The sequence below is a fragment of the Augochlora pura genome, chromosome 10 (genome assembly GCF_028453695.1).
Source record: "Augochlora pura isolate Apur16 chromosome 10, APUR_v2.2.1, whole genome shotgun sequence".
NCBI classification, from domain to species: Eukaryota; Metazoa; Arthropoda; class Insecta; order Hymenoptera; family Halictidae; genus Augochlora; species Augochlora pura.
In genome coordinates this window covers 30,345,129-30,369,596 of record NC_135781.1, presented here as the reverse complement: position 1 = coordinate 30,369,596, position 24,468 = coordinate 30,345,129, and the positions used below count along the sequence as shown (strand labels likewise).

At 44.9% G+C, this 24,468-nt stretch overlaps 1 protein-coding gene across 1 annotated transcript in view; it reads left to right on the top strand.

Annotated features, from left to right (window-relative positions):
• Positions 1–24,468, top strand: part of LOC144476050 (lachesin) — a 374,265-nt gene that overhangs the window by 206,605 nt on the left and 143,192 nt on the right. The window lies entirely within an intron of this gene.

The window sequence follows — 24,468 nt, the reverse complement described above, 5'->3', positions numbered from 1 at the left end:
ACGTGTTCCCGCGTCTCTATGGTTTGATGGACGGGCACAGAGGACACCGGCTAGCCCGCGCCCGCGCACGCCCACCGCTCGGTGCACGTGCTGCGTGTAATATTTATGTGTTCAGGTGTGTGTGTGTGTGTGTGTGTATGTGGTTCCGTGTGTATTTACATCGCAGCCCGCGTAATTAATCCAGCACGAGGGCACGCGGCCGGAACGTACTAATTATCCACTTCTCGCGCGACCGCGCCGCGCCTACAGCCATCGAAGCGGACCCCGGTCGCCACTGATCCGCGATGCAATCCTGCTAACGGTGAGGATCATCCTCGTTCAGGACGATCACAGGGCAACCGAAAGGACTCCTCGATGTCAGCTGTGGATGCAGACGGTGACCAGCGAACGGTTCTTTAACGAGTTTCGTGCAGAACTGTTTTTATTCGACTCTTCGTTCTGGTCCAATTGATACTTTAAAAATTGATATATTATGCTTATTTATTCATTATTGTATATAGAACAATAGATAAAGCTTATTATGGCCTATTCTTTAGGTGAACTATATTGTAAACATTTATTTAAATGGAAATTTATAAACATTAATTAACCCCTTGCACTACAATTCTTGTCACGCTGTGTCGACTTGCGCTTATCCTTAATACTTTCTTCAATAGATAATTCTCAAATAATTATTGTTTCTTGTATTGTCTTTCTTTACTTCCATTTCTAGATGACAGAGGAATTAAATTTTATTTCAATAGAAGAAATTAATGATATTTATATCCAGTAGATCTCGCATGAAATCTTTTTCAGTTTTGACTCGTCGTTGTAGTGCAAGGGGATAATAAGCACAGCGCATTAAATAATCATGTAAGCGTGTGCCATCGGTGATACACGTGGCACACAACGTGTTGACAGAACATTGATAACGCAGCATAGAAACGCTGCTATCAACTTTCTAACCTGTCAACCTATTTAAAATTATCAACGAAGAAGATACCTCCATAATTAAGAAGATAACTCTATAATTAAGAAGATAACTCCATAATTAAGAAGATAAGTTTAACAAGCATGACGATTCTATTCGTCATAGAAAATTTTCAAAGCATTATTATCGCGATAATTTCTCGATTAATGGGTTAATTACAACTCTATCGTAGGGTTACAATGTTCAAGGTAGTCGTATAGAATAAATTTCGAAAATTCCCTCTTTTTTCTCTAATGTTATGTGAAATCCCGATATTTTCCATTTTCCCGCAAAATAATAGCAACCGTCCCGCCATTGTTCCCGGCCGAATCGGATGCGCCGTTGCCAATTATCGGTGAAAGGGTTAGGTACACGGTAGGGTCGAAGTCTACTGATAGAGCAGGAAGCTATTCTTCTTGCCGGCGCGCTTCTTTTATCAACCGATCGATGGTTTAAAGGCGGGATTTCCTATAAACGTCGGACGTACGGGTTCGCCGTTTGCGGCCAGACGCAACGACCCCGCGCAAATGATATTTTATATCAACCGTTTTGCACTCGAAGCCATTCTAACTGTAAATATGAAATAATTTTCCTAACTCACACTATTTTCATTGCATGCAACAAAGTGCACTATTATGAACACGAAATTCATTCTTGTGACTCATAACAAAACAGTTTCACTATTTAACAATTTTTTAAAACTATACTTTATTGTTGTAAAAATTAATGAAAACTTAATTAAAACTTGGGGCGTGATCGAAGAATTATAGTGGGGCCTTCGAGTCATCACTCGAGTGCAAAGGGTTAACATTAAACGTGTGCGATTTGTGTACGATGCGTTTATTAGGTGGTATAGTATCGTCTGTTGGATAAAACAATGTGTATGCGTGTGGAGGAAATGAAATTACTTTTTGAAGTATATCGGGATTGTACTTACCTGCATTACTGTTTACGATTTTAATGAAAGGAAACAGAAAGAATATTTATGGTAGAATGTGTCACGTGACTGATGATACAACAAGATAAGAACTGTTATTTGATTTATCGTTTCCGAAAAAAATCGACTTTATTAATCTGTACGGAACACATACACTTGAGCAAACATTGACTCGTCAAATATCATTGCGCCATTTATAAACATTGCCGATGTTATCAGCTCTTTTATTAGCCTCCACCACGCCGCCGGTTTAGTCAACGCTGGTTTGTTATTTCTGAATCACGCTAAACATACACGTACTGACGAAACACCGGATATTGGACAGCTGGAAGAAAGAATTACCTTGGCGTTTAAAAGCCAGAAAATAAAGAACTAGAAATATGATTAGAAGTACACGGTTACGTAAAAGATATCGAAAGAACATTTACATCAATATTTCCGCAAATGAAATCGATCTAAAAGTCGAACAAAATTTACCTCCATTTTCTTCGAAGACAAAATTCTGTAGAAAAAAGCTCACTCGATATTTTCGACATTCTTTTTGTCGTCGCGTCGGACCCTATCCGGTTGTACTGCCAGCTACATGACACCTTTCTACACAAAGAAAGCGAGACGACGAGCACTATCGCGGCATTTTAATAAGAAAGCACGCGGATAATGAGGAGAATAATGAGGAGGAGGCGCGGACAGTGTTTTAGAGCGAGCGAAGAACAGGTAAATTTCGCCTCGACTCTCATTGGCAATAATTTTTCAGAAATTTCTCCTCTCCGCCTATGAAGAGAGCGTCCGCTGTTTTTTCCAGCATTTTTTCGTGGCTCCGCTGTCCGAGCCGCTTATTAGAGAGTCCCCGGCGTCTCTCCGTTAGAGCCGGTTAATTCTCTGTTTTTTATTATCGCGGAGAAATTCGAGCGCGTCTACGTCCGCCGCGGAGAGAGAGAGAGAGAGAGAGAGAGAGAGAGAGTGGGAGAGGAATGGCGGCGGGGTCCTCGGTTAAATCGCCCGATTCAGACTTTATGGCTGGTCTTAAAGCGGGCGTGCGAGCACGATTGATAGCGCGATGGGATTGATTCAAGGCTCGGCCGTGGGACCACGTGCTCGGAGACGCCCCGAACCCTTACCTGGTCCTGTTTCACCGGTGAGTTATCGGCCCCGGCCCGATTCTTTACTGCTTATTGATTCCGAACAAACCGGCGAAAGCTGACTTCCGTGGATCCCGAGAGCTCTCGGCCACCGCCACCCACTCACCCCCCTACCCCCCCTCGATAATAACTCCGCAACTTTCCCTGCAAATCGTCCTCTCGGCTGCTCGACCCCTCTTCGCGTTATCGGAACCGGATCGCTCGATCTATGTACATTCGACTCAATCATTTTTTTTATTTCCCGACTACCCTCGCTGTTAACCCCGGCTCGGACAATTTATTTATGTACCACTCGGGATGCTGTAATCTTCGAATATTGCTATATACGCCGGCTGTTCATCTGCTTTTGCTGTACCATCTCCTCGTACTTTTGTAACCTTTCGAGAACCGTAAATAGACTGCGCGAATAAAATCTTTTTTGACATTTCAAAAGTCACACAGGAAACTCGTTCCCCTTTAATAATTTCAACCAGTTCAAAATTATTTGTAGACGTTTTTAAATGGTCTTTCTACCGTTTTAACATGCACTTACACATTCGCGCTGCGAATGCATAAAATCTAATCATAAACGACCGGGTCGCTGCCTGTTTCATTCTCTCACGTGGATCAACTCGTTAGGTTACAATTGTGTAATAAAATGAATTTCCATCGACCTTTTAACCCTCCATGGACCGAATTTTTTTCTTAAATATCTATCAGCAGCAACTCGTAAGGTTTCTTTGATATTTACTTTGATATTTCAGGTTAATGGCAAATCGTCCTCAATATTGTTATCGGTTATCTCAGAATCATAACGTAATCAAGAGGTATACGCCATCTTGTGAAAAATCTAAAATTATGTGGCGATTTGTCGATATATTAGTATGTAACCTGAAAGCTGGTTAAACATTGATCAGACGACTTTCTACGAAACATTACCCCAGATGGCACTAAAAACGCGAGATTGACAGGAAAGACAGTCTAGAAATATCATCGTCCGACCCTGAGAAATCGTTCAAATAACGGAGGACAATCGATGAAACTGTAATCTCTGATTGATGCAAAGCGGGAACCCCGACGTTTTCCAGCGAGCAGTCCAAAGAACTCGACAAAAGGCGTTCCAGCCTAATTGTAAGTCGAATCCGGCTGGTCGCGATCGTTTCCGAGCGAAATTCCCCAGCAGGGTACGTTGCTGCGCGCCTTCTTATACACGGCAAACACAAAGAACAATTGAAAGCAAACCCTCCGTTGCCCCCTGATCATTCCGGAGAACAAACGTCTCGGACGGTACCTCGGGGCTCGCCCTTAACTTGTCCAAGAAACGATTTCTACCCCCGGAAGAAGTGCACGTATCAATAACACGACGCTGCACATGGGGTCTCCCCTCTCTCTCTTTTTCTTTGTTTCTCTGTCTCTCGTGGATGCAGTTTTGAGTGGCTACACAGATGAAGGGAGATGGAAGATGCAGAGAGAAGGAGACAGGCTCCCGCGGCGACGAAGGGGACGCTAAAGGGGGGGGATGACTCGACTTTGAGCTCCACTGACCCGTGTAACGTCCTGCGCGGCCTCCTCTATCTGTACTTTACAATCGAGGGTTTTATTGAAATCTCACCGCGCTCCCTATATAAACTCGAACAGACATTTTTATCCGGCGGATAAATTTCCCCGGCCCACCCCGGGCCGCCCACGCCGGCGATCACAGAGGAGGCATCTCTCCTCTCTCGCGTCTGTTTCTGGGCCGGCCCTCCCAGACTCCGAGCCCACCGGCCAGGAATTATTGGCAAGATATGAAAGGACCGAAGTTATTGCTGATAGCAACCGAGCATACGCTACCCGGGAAGAGCATTGTGCCATCTCCCGTGGGCAATTCGTGCGAGCCGCGGATCTCTCCACGCCGGAACGGGGTTCTTTCATTGTTTTGCGACCAGATCCCCCTCCCCACTAGGCTTATTCGATTGCACCTGAGGGCCGGTACCCTAAACCAACGGAACCTTCGCGGCGCTCGCGCACTTCCGGTCGGCTTAAATCGAGTTTGGTTTCTCGAGGATGATCGAGGATTAAACGACCGGTTAATCCGCGACGCGTCGACGCTGCTGTCTCCTTCACCCCTTTTGTTCTTCCTCGTTCTCTCTTTGAGGCGAATCAACTTCGAGGGGAAGGTCTCTTTGATCTCGCGACGATATTAAAGCGCGAAGCGGGACCTAATTATGATAATAGCGCCTTTAATGGCTCGCGATCTTCTGGAAAAATTAACAGGTGGAACGCTGCATAATCTGACAGAGTACGCGTCTCATAATAGCGTCTTTTTTCGAAAAACTTGACCACTGGTCGCAGTCTCACATAACTCCCATAAAACTCGGCAATTTTACGTTTCTACGTTTCTCTGGCGTCCCAGAGACCTCTTTGCGTACCACTGAGCTCTGTACCATTCATTACCGCTTCGCATCCATCGTATAATAATTATTAATATAATTATTAATACATCTATTATACCGAATGTGTACGGCGCCTCGAATTTATACAATTAATACACGATAAACCGGTACCACAAAAGGGGTTTGTAAGACTCGTTAACGAACAACAATAACAAGAACAACGATCATAACGTTAACATTGATAGCGCCGGACGAGTAAGAAAATCAAAAGCGCCCGGTTTTCGATCTGCGCCGATCTGACCTGGTTACTTATCGACGGCGCGCCAATTAAATTGCTCATTTGCCGTGCGCGGCACGGAGGAAAAGTTTTAATATACAGATTAACAAGATTTACGTTACGCGGGGAGGATCCGACGGGATTTCTCGATTCCAGTGATCGAATTAATGATTGGTCGGCGCAACCTGTTATTCGCAGAGAGACGTCCGTCATCGAATAATTACCGATGCGGCGCCGCGCCAGCGGGTACGCAATTATTTCTGCGAAACCCACCCGACGGCGAACATTCTCGCGCGTCTCTGATTGGAGAGAGAGTATGGGGGTTGTGTGCGCGCACGCCTAGGACACACACTCGGCTCCTTCGGCTTTCCACCGTGAGTTTTCACGGCAGAGCCGGGCCGCGCGCGCGCGCGTTCCAGTTTTGCGGGTTGCATTTCTAAGGGCGCGCTCGCGTTCGATGGTTGCCGGCTTATTAATAGCGACGCGGCCCGCTGCACTTTCAAGAGTCCGTATATCTTGGGGATACGTACGTGTTGGACGGACGGACGGACGGGCTGACGGATGGATGGATGGATGAATGCACTGGCAACCGCGGCACAAAGATCGGACCGTGCGCAGCGCCATTCGTAGCCGTTCTACAACGTTAAATGATGCGGAGCGTGCATCGGGATTCAATGCCCCACAAAAATTCGCCCCGCGGACCCAGTTTCACCGTTTGACTCCCCTCCCCCCATCCGCCTGTCCGATGGACGTTCCACTTTGACCTCGCTCCGATCGCAAATTTCGATGCCCGATCCCGGAATCGCTGTGCAACCAATTTTTTTTTTTTCTAGAGGAGCAAAAGCCCGGGTATTAAAGAAAAACTGCAGCGGATTAACAGTTCGCCGTTCGATTAATCATCGTTTTCTGCGGCTTAATCCGTTCTTTGACGTCGAACGGACACAATAGCGAAAGCTTAACGAGATGAAACGATAAATACGTAACTCCATAAATTTGTTCTTCGCGAATGGCGAGCAAAAGTTCTCAATGCAGTGAATGATCGTTCATATAATTTAGAACTGATAAAACGATCTCTTGAAAATGAATTCTTTGTCTCTTATTTTATCGATTTTTCGCGACGGTGCATATCTGACAGACAAGTGACACGTTAAGTTGGAAAATTGAGACGACTGACACAAGGGACCGGCGAAGGTTAAACGAATCTTGGTACCTGTCTGCCCATTTGTGTGCGAACGGTGTGAACGGAAGTCTGTTACATCGATTATCTGGGAATTCTAATTGAAAGTAGACACTTCATTGAGACTCTGTTAGTGCAGCGATTCGATTCGCTTCAATTGAAAACCAATTGTTTCCTATTAACGAAATAATGTCAAGGCAGTCATTAAAATGGCATAGAATATTATTCCGAAGCGAATCGTACCAACGATAGACATGTGGCAGCTCGCGCGCAAATCGCGTCTGTCGACAAGGATCGAATCGAAAGTGATACCAAAAATTCCGCGCGGAAAATAAGCGCGCAAGACTGCATCGGAAAGCGTGCGCTCCTAAATAGTTTGCTCGTGCTGTCGCGCGCAGCGATTCCATCCGAACGGACACAGAACGTTCTCGCTCGAAATTAAATTGCGCGTCGCCTCTGCTATAGGTAAATCCATATTCACGGATTTCCTCGCAAAAGTAAATAATACCGTCAGCCGCCCGCGCTCGTCGTCGTCGTCGTCGTCTTCGTCGTTTTCGTCTTCGTCGCCGCCCGTGCCAATACGTCCCAAAGAATTATCGTCTGCCGGATCGATCCGCAGGGTGGGGGGAGGGAGGGAGGAACGTCAACGACTTGGCGCAGCGTATCGGCTAAAGTGTCTTCTATCTGTTGCGGATGCAACTGGCACGATGCGCACGTCGTCTGGATGCAGACACGTCGCATCCTCGAAAGCTTCTGCTGCTGGCAATTTCGCGAGTGCGAGCAGACGTTCCACGAACAGCTTACTGTCACTCTTCTCGAGGCCTCCGCAACCCTCCTCCTCCTCCTCCTCCTCCCCCTCCCCCTCCGCGCCCCCGTGTCTTCCACGCTGGCACCCCTTCTGGCGCAAACCTCTCCCCCCCCCCCTCCCCTCCGGTTTCCCTGCGCATCCGGCCGCCGTCCCTGTTTCGCGATCCCTTTCCAGCCTCCATTATTCGACACCTCGACTTTCCCGCGGAATTATGCGGACGAGAAAAATCGCTGGAACCGTGCCTGATCGCATTCACGAGGAAACGCTCCATGGAAAATCCGAGGCTCCGCGGGCGCGCGTCTACCTTATAAATATCAATTCCCCCGTGGTAACCCGCGCACCCGGAACCCGATCCTCGCACACACCGGATCCCACGTCCCCGTGTCCCGACCGTACCAAATTAACGCTCGAAAGTCTCGCGACCTCCTCCGAAGCGACTGCGCGGAATGACGGGATCCCATCGTCCGTATGATATTTTTAATTATTTGTCGCCTCACGCGATCGCGATTTTTTGTGAACATTTTTATCTAAGATATTCGACGCACTAGCTTCTGTATTGTCTTGAACGAATTTAGAGTATTTGGTACTTTTTTGGAAGAGTCATTCAGCTTTAAAAGTGTTCGTTTAAGTAATCGAGCACTATTGTATTTCCAATGCATTATATGTATTCCAGAATTGTATTAAGAGCATTATCTGTGTACAGATAAAAACAGTTACAATTGAACAATCCCCAGAGAATCTGAAACTAGACTGCGGATCTTCATGCGAAATAGAAATGTTAAAATAAAATTTTAATCTCTTACAAACAATACAATTGAGTTATTCAATTTTTGTAATATTATCTGCACTTTGTGATAATCACAAATACACAAAATCCCCGATGTAATAACCACTTTATTAACCTTTACCGGCGATAGTATTTTCCTCGTATAAATTTACCTTTTTTTCCCCTTGTTCAAAAAGCCAAAGGATTTTTCCAGTGAATAAATAAGCGCAGTGAAATAATGCCAACATAAAAAACATAAAATATAAATCTGGACACTTCGACCAGCAGGCTAGAGAATTTGTTAATAAATTATAATAAAAAGACCTCGATGCAACAGATATGAAGAATCGGAGTCCCATGGAAAAATCAAGTGTTCCGATCAATTACGATGTCGAAGATTGGTTAGCGACGGTTGATAAAGGCGAGCCGGTTCCGCGGAGCGGAGCGAAGCGTAAAGTCAGCGGGGGTATTTTCAGTTATTTAAAAAGCAAGCGGGAAACAAGCTGTCGTGGCCACGTGACGGGAACAGTCAGCGTCACCGATGGTCGCCCGGTGGAAAAAGGTTTTTCGCGAAAACAGTTGGGCGCACCGCACGCGACCAAATAATTTAATTAATTGCCAGAGATATGCCGTGCCACGGGGCGCCGCCGGCCAATCCCATTAACCGACTGTCACGCTTGTCCATTCGGCAGAAAGGGGGCATCGTCGCCGGCTTCGGATTTCATCGATCCGCCCGTCGAATATCATTCCCGGGTATCGGCGAGCCGGCGTGTGGTGTCGGCTCTATTCCGCGCGAGCACACGCGTGACCGAACCGATTACGGTCTCGCGCGCTCTCCATCTCCCTCTCTCTCCCTCTCTCTTTCTCTCGCTCCCTCACGGAGGTATCGCGGCCAGTTTATTTCGCTAATTAACGCCCCCCGACGATTCCGTGGTCTCGCCGCCCTCTCACGCCCCCCACGGACTAGTTGAAACCGGAGACGAGCGTGGGCGGACCGATTCGGGTTAAACGGAGCGGTTCAAGAAAGGGCCTAAAACCCGGAACGATACCGTCCGCGAGTGGGCTGACTTTTTACTGCCACTCGGCACGATATACTCGAGGAATGATAAAGTTTAGGGCTGCCGGTTCCAGGCGGAACGATAACGACGTCTTTACCACGAGTTACGTGTTACGGCGCCAAGCCGCGCTCCGCCCCGGCCACCCGAACCGCGTAAACCGCTAATGAATTCTTTTTACTACTATTATACTCGCTCGATGGATCAGGAAATATTGGCAGATTAACTGGCTCGCACTGATCGCGATAGGCCCCCGGCAATGGGTGTTACAAGTTAACGTTTGCCGCGGTGTGGTCGAGCATGATCGATTTAATCGGCAACCAAAATAATTTATTTACTTACTGATAAACGGATCGAGGCACTTAGTGTACACGTAGTTGGTACAATTAGTTGTGTTACAGTGTTAGGTAAAAAGAAAAAGGAGAAGACTAGAAATAAAATTATAGTAGATCAAAATCGCTAGATCACCGGTGACAAAATTACACCCAGCGGAATGACAATTTGCTAATAATAAAATTCTGCTAGTGGGAAAATATACTTGCGAATCTCGAAACGATTTGGATTAAATAATGAAGGTGATCTTAACGAAGACTTCAGAATATTGATTTACACGCGTTCTAAATTAGTAAAATTATTTTAAAGACCGCTGAAGATCCTCTGTAAAAAAAGATAAATCGCATATAACCCTCCCACTTTTCAATGTTAAAATTTATTAGTTCCACTTGACAATAGAATCAAGCTCCGCGCAGGGTGTTACTCGCTATTCCAAAAACAAAACTTGTCCCATTCATCCAGATTCCATAAATCCAACAGCTGCTACAATATTCAAAATCAATCATTTCGATTAACTCGTTCCACCAGATGGAGTTACCTACCGCCAAGGGACCTGTACACGGCAAGGCGTCTTGAATTATTCCAAGTACCAGGATTAAAGATTCAGCTCGTCCGTGAGCGATTACTAATTGCGTCAGGACCGCTAAATGATTAATACCGCGAAGAATTAATACATGAAGGATACGAGCTGAAACATGCCAGTTACGGTTCGCTACGAAGCAAACCGAAATGAATCGGTCACGAGAAAATTGATTGATAATTTTCAGAGTACAATTACGTCGCTATCATTTCGCTTGGGTTTTTTAAGCGGCGGGAGGCAGACCGTCCGATATAATTACAATAAAAACAGCGAGGACGCGTTGGCGCTAGGCGGAATTATTTCAGAGAGTATCCGGAGGGGGGTGGGGAGGAGGGAGAGGGGGGCCCAGTGGCCGGGCAAACAGCTCCGTAGCCAGCCCCGCAAAGAAAACTCGAGCGGATCTGGAAGGGACACCTGTAAATCAGGTTACAAGGGCGGAGCACAGGGTGGAATCGGGAAACAAGTCCGTGGAGCTCGGCTGGGGAAAAAGTAAAAGAGCCCCGGGAACGCGGATATAATGGGCCGCGCGGCGGGGGTGGCGGAGGGACGACGGGGAAGAGGCGAAGGGTTGCGGGGGTGGCGCGGGGGGATTGCAGGGCGGATAGAGGAGGAGAAGAAAAGCACCGGGAGGATCCAAGTGCGTCTGAGAGGCCGGTAATTTCTTTTTATATCCGTCCGCCGCGATTCGAGCCGTACTTTTGCCGGGTCCCGCGCCCCCCTCTCCCTCTCTCTCTCTCTCTCTTCGTATTTATCGCTCACGGCCTTAACCTTCCGGATGAAATTCCGCGCGGAATTCTGCGGCCGTTGCGAACTACCTCCCTCGGGCGAAGCTCGCTGCAAAATGTTTCGAACGGTGCTCGAACGGTTCGAATATACGGACGAACCTCGGTCAATTTTCGGGACGCACTCGCGCGTTTAACTCTGTTAGAAATTAGGGTTGCCGCGGAGTGACCGATCGCTGTGACTTTGGTTTGTTCTCGGGCGTTGGGTGGTGGAAGCTGTTGCCGCGGGCTAGCCAATTATTGTGTCGTTTTTGTCTTATTTTAAAGCGTAATTAAATTCATATTTATTGTACGGGATATGTAACATTTTCTTATTTATATTCAATTAATTTTTTGATTTGTTAAAATTATATTTGTAGGAGACGGAAGTTCTTGAAATGTCGCAAGTATTGCTTGAAATTTTTGTATACTCAATTTGTCTATTTTTCTGTAAAGCTTATGGCTTTTGATGATGTTTGTAAAGATTAAGAAAATACTCGATTTAAAGAAATAAAATACGATAGAAGTATAAAGGATACGATATAAGAGAATACGATAAAAATATGATATATAAATTAATTGTTGTATATCACTGTATTGATATGGCGGAAGAGCAGAACAATGATTATTATTTCGATTCAGTTGCAATTTCAGTACTTTTCTTTCTACTGTGCACAATAATTGAATATTTTTCATTCGATCTGTTAATTATTATGCAACAAATCACGTATAAATGAAAAGAAATTTAGTAGACCAGAACACACACATCTTGCGACACTGCATCTACCCGTAAAACTGCCACATTATTACCGTTCCAAATTGCACTATTATTTCTTACATAAACCAGCAGTCATATCAAAAAGCCTGCGAAAATGTCACCGCGCCGCGAGCGAAGTAAGATTTTCGCGCCCGCGAAATTCGATGCAAAGTTTTCGGTTATCCGAAACCGCGACTAAATTCGTCGCATAATAATCAAGAGTCCTGGCTCGCTACAATACCGGCAGGAAAGTCCGGAATGACAAACTCGAAATTAATTTGACGAATAATAGAAACACAGGGATCCTAATCTAATGGCGCACAGTGTCGAACACGCGGAGCCAACTTCCCTATAAATATCCGCAGTCGCTCCGTACATTGTGTTGCGGATTCGAATGCAACGCGACGAAGTTGATTCACGGTACGACGTTAATGAGTTATCGTCGTTAGTAATGCGCCTCCACGGACCGTAACAGTATATCGATACCGAATCATTAGCGCAGCGATTCTCAATTGGGGCTCCGTGACTAAACTAATTTCTCTGAATGCGGAATCAAGCGTGGATCGATAGTGTTTTATTCCAGCGAGACCACGGCCGTGTATCGGTAAAAATACCACGGATAAGATGCTACTCTCGACTTCGACGAACGGCCGAGTCACGAGCGCGAAGTCGTATGATACTATTGGATTGTCGGTAGGTGATTATAATGACGTTATATAGTGAGAGAAGAAGTAATACAACGTTGTCAGAGCTGTCTAAAAAACTGTCATAAAATACTTTTCTTATGAGCTGTGTGATAGAGACATTTTTGTATCAGAGAATAGCAATGTGTATTTGTTAGTGGTCAGGACTAATATTTTTTTACTAACACTCTTTATGACACGGACGTGCTTAGCCGGCTATTTTTATTCTAAAGCGCGAAGGGAGGGTGCCTTTTTTGTAACAGACTCGCAGATTGGTTATTGTTAAAATCAAAGAAAACCAGCGAGTATTAGAAATGCGTGTGAGAGGCAACTATCTACCTCTAAAAAGAACATTTTTCAGAAGATCAGAGTTGTCATAGAATTCGAGGACCTTAGAACTCTTGAACGAAGGTGTAACATAGTGCCAGTCTTTTTGAGCTAAATAAAATCTAAATTTATAAATATAAATACATTTTATACAGTCCAGACCTATAGCGTCACATTTCTATATTGCATATAACTAACGACGTCGTGACACCCCAACAGCATTTAAATCCACGTCAGATACACCCGATCATCGTCGATACAACTTGATTCATTCCTTGACCCATCGCTCTCAGGTGATTCAACGATGAAAATCGGCGGCCACGTAGTCCGAAATCAAGCCGATTCCCGGCGGAGTCGCGCCGATCGAAAAGTCACCGACCAAAGCGTTTCATCGGATTGTTCCGTCGATTTCCCGCTTTCAGATGGAATCTTAAAGCCCTCCCCGGTGAACCGTTGCGCCCGGTTTTAGCCAGGTGAAAAACAAAAAAAAAACGGTAACGCGAGCGAGCCGGTCGAGCCGACGTTTGCTCGAGTGCCAGCTAAACGAATGAACCCATCCACCGGGCCGATTGATTACACTTTGAATTTTTCACTAATTGCCGGTCCTCCCGTCGTCCCTCGCTCCCTCCAGCCCCGCAGAGAACCGGCGTCCCTTGAATATTTCAGGCCGAAGCGGCGCAAAGCCCTCCTCTCTCTCTCTCTCTCTCTCTCTCTCTTTCTCTCTTCTCGGAAATTCGGTCACGAGCACCCGATTTCGAAACCGCACGCCGCGTTTTCCTCGCGGGGAAACACTCGCAGCGATTCGTTATTCCGCACAATAATTCGATAACGAGCACGAAATCACGGCCCACATTCCGCGTTCTTTCGCGGTTCCGTTTCATTCCGCGGGAGAAACGCAGAGTCGCGATCCCTTATTACCGCGCGCCTTCCCTTATTGCGGCGTTTACTTGCCACCGTTGCTAATGTTACTACCGCGCGGCTGGGTTACGTATTGCGGTCCGGAAGACGCGATCACAGTCGCGCGAGAGTTGCTGAAAGCCGCGAGACGGAATGCGTCTTGCCGATTTTACGGCGAAGCTGACTTTTCGCGAATTATTTCGCGAATTATTTTCGAATTATTTCCGAATTATTTCGCTAATTATTTCCCGAATTATTTCGCGAATTATTTCCGAATTTTTCCGAAATTCGGAAACCATTAGGTCCTTTGACAGAACATAGATGTTTCTAAATAATAATAGTAATAACGATGACATATTTGCAACCATTGTTAATAGATTTAAAACAATGCTTCCTTTATAGAAAATAAAAATTGTCTGCCACTATTGAAAGAAAATATTTGCTGTTCTAAATACTCATCTCTTTTTTTAGTTATCCTTTTCGTTCTTGTAACAATGAGTATTTACTCGTATTATAAATAAACAAAGCAAAATAAAGAAAAAGAATATTCTAATTAGTATACATACTAATGTATAATCGTGTTCAAAGTCGTATTAACTTGAGAAATGAGTAAAACTAGGCTCTGTAAATCCTCGAAAAATCCCCAAACCAGATAACAATCGTTCCAGTGACCGCTCCTCCGTGTTTCCAGAAAACAGGAAATCCAAGCCAAAAGGCTAAATCGACGATCCTAATCGAGCCAACGCGCACGACCGTCGACTTTTTAAAACCATAGATCGAACGCTCGCGATTTCCGCCTGGTAATAAGCAGAGTCATGCGACACAATCGCTCGCGTTGATAACAGGATTTCACGAATTCTGTTAGACCTTTGACGTCGGCGGCCTCCGCGCGCACTTCGCAGGGCAATTATTAATGCCGCGTTTATTATTCCCGGCATAAATACTGTGACGAGGGTCGGGCCGTGGGCGAGGCGGAGGGCGACGTGGCGTGGCTCGCCAGTTTCGAGTCACGCGAAATGACCGGCGAGTTTGCGAACGATTAGTCACCGAGAACTTGAAAACAACGATCTAAAGTTGTATTACGGCGCGGTTAAATAGGGACCCGGAACAACGGAGCGCGAGTTCCACGATACCGAGCTGCCCGCCGCCGTCCATCGATTCTCGATTACTACCTGTTTTCGAATTATACAGGACGCGCGACCGCGAATCGAAGGGTTTTCGCTTTCCGAGTCGTTTTATCGGGCCGTGGATTATTTAAACGTTGACAGACCGTAAAGAGGCCGGTCGCCGTATAAACGTGTTGGTAGCATGTTCGAAATTTCGCGTAAGCCGCGCGCGCTTCCTCCATCCGAGTTTCGCAAAAGGCATTAATTTATATTTCATTCGCGACGCGCGCGCAGAGTTTGCCGGCAACTTTTCCCGCCCGTATGAAACACGTTATTACGACATACTTAGTCGGCAATTAGTTGCTGCGCCTGCTAATGCCACGCCGTCGGACACGTTCAATTTTCGTTCACCGTGATCCGATACCGTCCACTCTGTCACCTGTCCGCGTCCTACGTATTTGCCGCGAGACCGCTCGCGCGACGGAACTTGGAAATTAAAAATCGTACGAGCTACCTTGGGTTCGCGCGCAGCGAACGATTGCTTCCGGATATTTCGAAATTTTCAAAAACCGGTAACAAACTTTCGTCGTTCCCGTTGATGCCGCCATTGAGGGGGTTTGGGTCATTATACATCGGGCTCTTATGAATTTACAACGCGGACGTCGCAATAAACGCGCCGCTGCTTCCCGTGCAAAATGAAATTGTCGGCTCTAATTAGGAGATACCGCGGCCATGTATGATTAACGATAGTTAGCGTGTTGAGAATAATGCTGCAATATTTTTGAACTCTTTACGAAATTTTACTCGATTTGTGCTTGATCCACTCGTTTATATTAGCGATTAATGAAAGCATATAAGCTTTGACTGCCGCATTGATAACCTCAAAAATTTCGTGAAACTAAATATTTAATTACCATATTTATATTCAAATACCACTGATGTTGTTCTTTCACCATTTAAAATAATTTTTATAGCTACAATGTTTAACTTTAGAAAAATTGTTAAATATGGCACTGTCGGTATGAATCACGAGAATTAATTTGGTATATAAAAAATACGGTTCGTCGCTTAAAATGAAAATGTTATAAGGCAGAAAAATTGTTTTAAATTTAGCGCTAAAATGGCTTCGAGTGCAAAGGGTTAACATTAATAAGGTGGCAAAGAGTTGTCGACAAAATAGAAAGCGTTAATTATCTACATCTGCCGCAGCGTTAAATAAAAAGGTTAGAATTTTCAAAATGGCAATTGTTACAATTCGGAGGATATCGGACACAGAGTTGTTCCAGAAAATGCGGCAAATTTCCGACAGCCTCTCGAGGCGGCGGCAGCCTCTACGCCGGCGATTCGAAGGAATCCCGCCTAATTCCGCGCCGAAGGGAAGAAAACCCAAGCGGAGAAGTTTCTCGTTTGAATTTTTCCACTTCGTCCAGCGGTGGAGAGCCCTCGGGAGCCCTCGGGAGCGTAAATAAAACTCATTTGCGCCGAGGACTTTTTTAACTGCGACCGAGGATCGAACGACCGGCCCTTCCCTCTCCCTCTCTCTCTCTCTCTCTCTCTCTCCACGGCCAATGAAATCTTATGCGACGCAGTTACCGTTTCGTCGCCCGAAAATTCCGCCGCGGGCGGCCGCGATCGGCTTTACGACTGCCCTCGAACAACTTCCGGATTGTTCGAAGCCGTCGGAATGGCGACGGGAGTCGCTGCCTCGCGCCTAAGTACTTTTACAGCGGCCTGCGCCCGTTCCTCTACAGTGTTCCCAATAAATGGCGGCCGGAAAACCAAAATGGCTGACACGAGTTGCCAAAGAAGCATTTTCAAGATTATGTCATTTCAATATTGTCAGATTAAAATAATTTACTACTAAAGCCATTACTATATTTATATTATATAATTTCAATACTTATTATACTATACTTTATAGACACTCGTATAAAAAATAAATTATCATCACCTGAGCAAGTTTTGTAACAAAAGCTCTACGAGATTTAAATAAATACAATCTTCTACTTTTGTGAAACAATGCGCGCCATTTATTATTTTATTGTTACTGCTTGGTAAGTTTAAATTGTCCAGAATTTTTCAAACAGCTTTATAATTCCACTAATTAAAAAATGAAAGACGCGAGACCAGTCATTTAGCCAGCGTTGGTACGCTTGGCGTTAACCCTTCGCACTTGAAACCACTTCAACTCGGAATCCGATTTAATTTTCCTGACACTTAATACCCCATTTTATGACGTATTTTGAGCAGATAAAATTGAGTCTCGCGCTTCGCACAAGTTTACAAAATGTAACGCGAGCTAAGAAGAATCATCGTCTCGAGGACCGTAGTTTTGCGAGGCGCAGTAGAGGCGGCGTATTCGTCCCGGTCGAATAGCGGCGCAGCTATCCATTCCCGTTCGCCTATCGGTAGTCCTGGGGTCCAGTTCATCGCGATTCGATTGCCTATCGACGGGGGCCAGATACGCGTCCGCGTCCGCGTCGAGTCGAAGTTTCGTTCGTTAACGGGAACTTGAAGTCAGTGGCTCCGGGTTCCGCCACCGTCTGCGACCGTTTGCGGTTCTTAACGCGCGGCCTGCGCCTGACAGATTACTCCGCGGGGATTCTTCTTGTTCTTTCCGGCGAGACAGACAAGTTCCCAGCCGCCGTTACGCCGCGTAGCCGGCCGGAAGTTTCCGCGATGACGGAGGAAGAATCGAACGCTCGTTTCGCGCGCCGGCGACGGCTATATCGGAGCTGATAGATAATCTCTCGATGGTTATTGCCGCGGAACTGGCGAATATTATTGGAAAGTGCAGTGGACCAGGGTTGGAAAAATAGATTTTTTAACATTGTTTATAGCTTCTCCTGTAATACAGAATTTAGCTAACGTTAATAATTTTTGAAATAGTAACAGTACCTAGTCATTTTTAAATATATTGTTATAAACAGAGTTTGCTATTCTGTGTTACATGAGAAGATATTAATATTAATATTTATTTATTATATCGAAAATCCATTTTTCTGCAGCCCTAAAATGGACTCTCCACATACTTTCTATAACTGTTTAAAAGATCTTTGTAACTGTTCGAATATGTTTAATATATTATCAGCGCTATCATGTTGATATCATGACACTTGAGCAAAACGAAGTTAGATTATCGGTATATTTTTAGCACTCTATTTAACCTAGATAATGTGGGTGCCACTCCTGAGATATGGAAAAGGGAAGAATATTCTTTGAAAAGAACCGCCGAGGTTATGTTTCTCATGGTGTACATCTATACTGTGAGTTAGTAATTAAATTACAATTTTACAGATCGATGCAAAAGGTTATTAATAATACCTTTTTACCCCCATCTCTCAATTAGCCACCAAAAATCATTTTACAGATTTTACTTGAACCTAACCCTCATTTCAATAACAATATCTCTACAATTTTATCTATTTTAAAAGAAAAAAATGTGAAATCGATCTTCTCACAAGCATTCAAAGTCCCCTATTTTCCATAAACCTTTCCACTCTGTAATCGCGTACTCGTTCGCAGCCGGATTGCTAAAATTGACTCAAGGTAACCACGCTCGCGAATCGGCTCGCGCCTTTCAGTATCAACAACCACATTCGCCACGGCGTTTGTAAATTCAACCGGGTTTTAATACGCAAATCGAGCGAGGTAATAACTGGCATGAAAATCACAGCGTTAATCGCGCTCGTGGATCGCCGAGTAGGTGGAACGAGTCTATTCGTACCAGTCGGACACCATTCGAAATTGAATATTAATTCCGACGTTGTATCCTCAGCTGTTCGGCCAGCGATAAAGTTGTTAACCCGGGTCTTTGTCTTGTATCTTCAGGTGTCCCACGCTAAATATTCGAGGCAGCCGTGACCGAAACGGGCCCGGCGAGCCGGCCGCTGATCCGACACGATACATCAGCTTGCGCGGCTCGGTCACGCGATAGCACAACATTACGCGTTCGTTTGCTTATCAACTCGCCGGTGTTTAAGCTCCGGCGTGTGCCCCGTAACACGGTTATCTCTCCGGCTCGCCGGCCAAATAGAGACCCCGGGATTCCGTTCGAGGAAGGAGAATCATTTTTCGAAACGGCCGTAACCGGCTCCTCGGCTCGCGCACGACTTTCGTTCGATTCCCAGCTCGCTCTAAATCACGGGCGCTCTCTTGCGCTCGTCCGAGAACTTTCCGATCCTTCAAGGGATACCGACGAGTCACCTGGGACACCGGAAGTAATTGTATCGCGGAGTTCCCGGGGTCTTGAATCGGGAACTCGGAGCTTGGAAAGCTTCCTCCATCTTGAACGATCGCGACTGGTAACTTTTCAACGTTCGCTCGATCTCTTTGTTTAACCAATTGAGTTACTACGTTATATTGTTTTATTTATATTATTATATTTTATTTTATTATATTTTAGTGTACCATGTTAATGTCAGTTTCTGCATTGAATAGTTGCAAAATAGAAATGCACCTATATTCGTAAAGAATTTGAACGCCTTTTAAAACGGAATAATTTCTTTATAATCCGGTTAAATGATTTATATTTATTTTGAGATATTAGAGAAATTATAATTATTGTAATAATTAGAAGAATTATATTTCAAATTTCGAACTCATTTTAATATAGAGACAGTGGATTTTTATGCATAATAAAAATGATTGTAATCTATAATGGCTGTCATTTATGTAACAACTGTATCAAATGCTTAATATAGTAATATGCCATCTGTATAAATTTTCGTCGATCGTATTTGCTCGCCAGCCAAGATAAAATCTCAGACGAGACACCGGAAATAAAATTAAATAAGATAAGATTTACAAATAGAACCACCATCTGAATCAATCCTTTTATCTCGCGCAAATAACCCAACGACAGTCATCGATGATGGCCATCCCTGCGTAGCGTAACAACACCTTGGCATTCAATGTCCAAACGGGCCGGTCATTATCCTCGTCCGAGTCGAGACACGGCAAAATCGCAGCGAGATAATCCGCGAGATGCGCTCCGATCCATCAACGCTCCATCTGAATGTTAATGTTTCATGATCAATTGAATTAACGAAGATTTATGAAGGCTGTTAAACACGTAGGAGAAACAGGCTCGTAAATCTGTAAAAAAGCGAGGCGCGCGCGCGCGCGCGGATTCGAATCGGAGAGTGATCAAAGGTCGAAGGGGACATCGATCGTTGCCAGGGTTTTGCCATTTGCAGACCGGGGGGGCGTGCGCCATTTCTCAAGGCGACAAGCGTGATTTACACGGGCCGATCCGCAAAACGAGACACGGCGGTTGTTACAAATTCGAGACTGCGTTCGACAGCGTTTGCCGGGCCGAAAAAAAAAGAAAAAAAAAAAAACGGGCCACCGGGGGGATTTTGTTTCGCGGACCGGATAGCCCGGCCCCGTGTCACGCGCGTGCACCAAAAGTTCAACGTGTCGAATCGACAAATTGGCGGAGGACACCGGACAGGGTTTCGTGATATTTTAAAATAAAAACCTGCGAGGCCGCGGCCCGGAGGCTGCGGCCGCGGCGGCCGCGGGAGCGCGCGCGGGTCCCCTTTGAATACCGGAAACGCCGCGCCTATTTTTCCAGCATTGTTTTGTTGTTTTTTTTTCTCTCTCTACCGGCCCGCCGCCGTGCCGGTCTCCGCGGATCACACGGATCGGCTGGCTTTGAACCGCGTCCCCGCCGAACGGAAGCTTGACGGACGATCCTACGCCCTTTGAGCACGATCCTCGGTGAACCAGTTCCGCCTGTTAACTAAAAACAATCAAATTCGCGAAATTATTCTGGTAAATGTTTTCGGTCGGAAAGAACGCGCGAGTTTCCCTTGTCGGCGTTACGTTACGTCTTGTTGCGCGACGATGAAAAATGGCGGTCGGAGCTGTTCGTAACTTGCCAATGAGGAAAGACGGCCGTGGTGGAGCTTAAAAAGTCCGGTCTGCAATTGTAGAAGCTTTTAACGTTGTTCTTATGGCGGACTATTTGAGGAACAGATAGGCGAAAGCGTTTACCAAAGATGATTCAACGATGGAGCGATAGGAGATAGGACAAGCGGATTTTTCTTTGACTTTTTGCCGAGTTCTTCGCTCTACTTGAATTATAATTAACGCTAAATATTTATGATTAAAAGGTAGAGGCCAAATAGAAGATATTAAAAATATTTAAAAAATTCAAAAATATTTCTACACAATTTTCGAGTAATACAAATTATTTTCTCAATTTTAATCTCTATTTTGTATAATAAATCACAGCCTAGTTGTCACCAAGTTACTTAATAGACTAAACGGTGAATTATAAAATTTTAAAACACATCTCTCAGGATCTACGAAATTATTTGGCTCGAAATGATTAAATAATAGCAGCGACGGTTTATACGCGGCATCCACGCTGGTTCATTTCACCCGAGAGGGTTCGTACGGTTGTTCAGTGACAAGAAGCATCCTCGACCGCAAGTAGAAGAAGTAATCGCTCTCAAGGACGTCCCTGAAGCGCTCCTCACCGCAGGAGCAGTTATGGTTGCCTTCCATGCCTCGCGGATGTCGACGAGGACGTGCCGCGACGCAACGGTTGCAATTTGCAATACCTTATGAACCCTCGTCGCCAGGTTTTCTTTTGCACACGATCATGCTCGTTAACGTCTTGTCGTCTCTCGGTTCTCCTGCGCGCACCGCGTCGAACTTCGTCCGACAATTTCGACGAGCCGGCGAACCTCGGAGCTGATTTTATTCTTTATATAATTTATCGAACGAACGTTGATACGAGAGAGGATTTCCGCTCTCTAAAATTCTTTTCAGCGATAATTTTAATCGCGAATCTGGATCAATAATTATTTAAATGTTTAGTGAGAAGAGGATAAGAACTTAATTTTTTTTAATTGTGGTGTATATAAAAAATTGGATTTGGTGAGATTATTATAGCAGTAGGATTATGATTTAGTTAGAAATTTGTATGACCTGAGTAACATTCAGATTCTTATATGACTATAATTTAAATATAAGTAATGTATCTGAATGGCGATTTTATAGTGCATTTTATATAATTATGTTACAAAAATATAAAATTATATAATTATAAAATTACAAAAATATAAAATTATAAAATTATAAAATTACAAAACTATAAAATTATAAAATACAAATATAATATAATATAAAATCATAAAGAACAGATAAAAAGTGACCACCAACCATACCTTTTCATTTCAATAAACAACGAATCAAGAGCCCAGCAAATTGCAGTTTGACACTAGACTAAAAATGTTCATAATCCGTTTCGTTATAGAAATAGTCCGCTCGCAGCATCGTTCGGCGAGTTTCCCCTTAATTTCCATGAAATTTTCGAGTCGAGCCTTTTCAACGTTGCCGAAGAAGACTTTCCCGACCGAATAATTTCTTCGGAGGCGAAATCGTCGAAGAATGCGCCACCGCTTCTCGTTCGGCTCGCGCGAAAGCGTCTTTTAACGCAGGCAACGATGTTTACGGAGGCGACGAGGACTCGTCGAGACACACGGCTCTCCCATTCGACAACTGGGAGGGGGACCCCCCCCAAGTTTCGAGGGCTCATTGTGCGAGTTTCAATGAACGCTCTCGCCTACTCAAAACGCTCCTCGCCGTGACGGCAGGCGTTTCTTTTCGGAGACGCCGTTGTCTCTCGAACCGAGTTCGATGAACGCAGGTTTCCGTCGCCTCGTCCCGATTTTTATTAAAGTTTAACTGTGAAATGACGATTTTTCTGGCACGGTGGAAGTGACGCGAATGGCGCGTCATACGTCATCTCGAATATTATAAATATTATAAATCTTTCTAGAATATATTTTAGATATTATAAAGAATTTCTTTTAAATCGAAATAAAATTTAATACTTTGCACTCGAGTAGCGACTTCGCGGCGCCATTAAAATTGAAATACGTTCCAAAATTATTTTTAACAGATATCGCCAAAGCTTAGATTTAAAAATTGTTGAAGGTGTAACATATAATAAAATAAATATTGTTATATAAAATGGAAACACTAGAAGCTAGAAAAATTATTATAGACATGCAGTTGAAATGGCTCCGAGTGCAAAGGATTAATACTTCCGCTATGAAAGTCTAGAAATGAGAGTAAATAAAAATAATAGAAGAAACAAGAATGATTTGATCCTACTTGGAAAAATATCAAGAACAAATGGTTAAGAAAATTATGCGCGACGAAGGATCACGAGTAGACCGCCATCTCTATAGCATACGTAAATTTTTAAAATTGCAAGAAAATATATAAATCATCCAAATAAATATAACAGCATTATCCTTCCATTTTGCACCGCGGAATATTTCAGTTGAAGTAAAATTGTTGTAAAACGATGCACGAAAATGCGAATTTGCTCTGGGATCCGCAATCTAATCGTAAACGTCCTCTCCAGTTCATACGGATCAACTGCGCGGACTGGTTAGAAAATGTCAGAGAATTACGTCGCCCATGAAAGCCGCGTTACAAACGCGAGGGTGGAGGGGGGAGGGGGGCCCGCCCCAGCGACGGCGCAAATTGTTCCGGTGTGTTTTTTGTAATGGTTTTTCGCAATCCCGCGCGGTGGAAGGTAAACCAAAAAGGCACTTTATAACGGCCGGCGTATAACCGGAAGCTCTCGCGGGAGCGCAAAAGTTATTTCGAATATTCGCCACTTTTGTTTTCACGGAATAAAAAGTATTTTCTTTCGGCGAAGTTGACTGAACGCGCGCGAGACCGCGCTCGATCGCGCGCCGCGCCACCGAAAAGAGTGTCGAGGGTTTCGCAACGTTTGCTCTTGCCAGATAGCTCGCGTGTGCGGGCGCACGCGGGAATCAGAGATAATGATATGCGTTCGTCGAACGCTAATTGTCACCGTGGCGGCCTGCAATTCGACGATCGCCTTGAACAATTCGCGGATTGCGTAACCGGCGGGCGTCGAGTCGCGGTATTGTTCGCGAATGATTCATTCGTCGACACGACCTTCGCGGATCAGTAAAAGCATCCGTTTCACATTTCGGCCATTTTCGAAACGATTACTCTGTTTCAGGTATCCAGGCGCACTAACGCGTGCCCGATGTTAAATTTTGCCGCGTGTTCGTAGAAACAAGTGCCGTAAAAACAGCGTTCTGATAAGAACTTGCTAAACAGGAAAGAACGGGGTAGCTATAATTCCCGCTAATTATGGGCCGTTAATCGCCGCGCGCGAAAGTAGAACGTTCGACATACACTCGATAAGGTTTTGCATCGCCGTTTCTGGGTCACGTGGTAACGATTTCTTGACAGCAGTCGAAACGCTGCCCGAATGCTGGCATATTTATAATTGCCGGCTCGGGCGTACGTTGTCGAACGAAATTGCGCGCGCTGTTGATTCCGGAGAAGACGCGATCGCAAAATCATCGTGTTATTATTTCCACAAGCTGTTCCTGAAACCGTTGGTCCTCACCTTTTCTGCCGTGTCTTCTTCGCGAGCCGTCATTGGACATTCGCAGCGACGATCGACGTCCAATGCCAACTCGTCGAATATCAGCGATTGAATCGCGGAAAATCCGCAACGGTTCGCGATCTAAAAAGAAACCTCCGCCAGTTC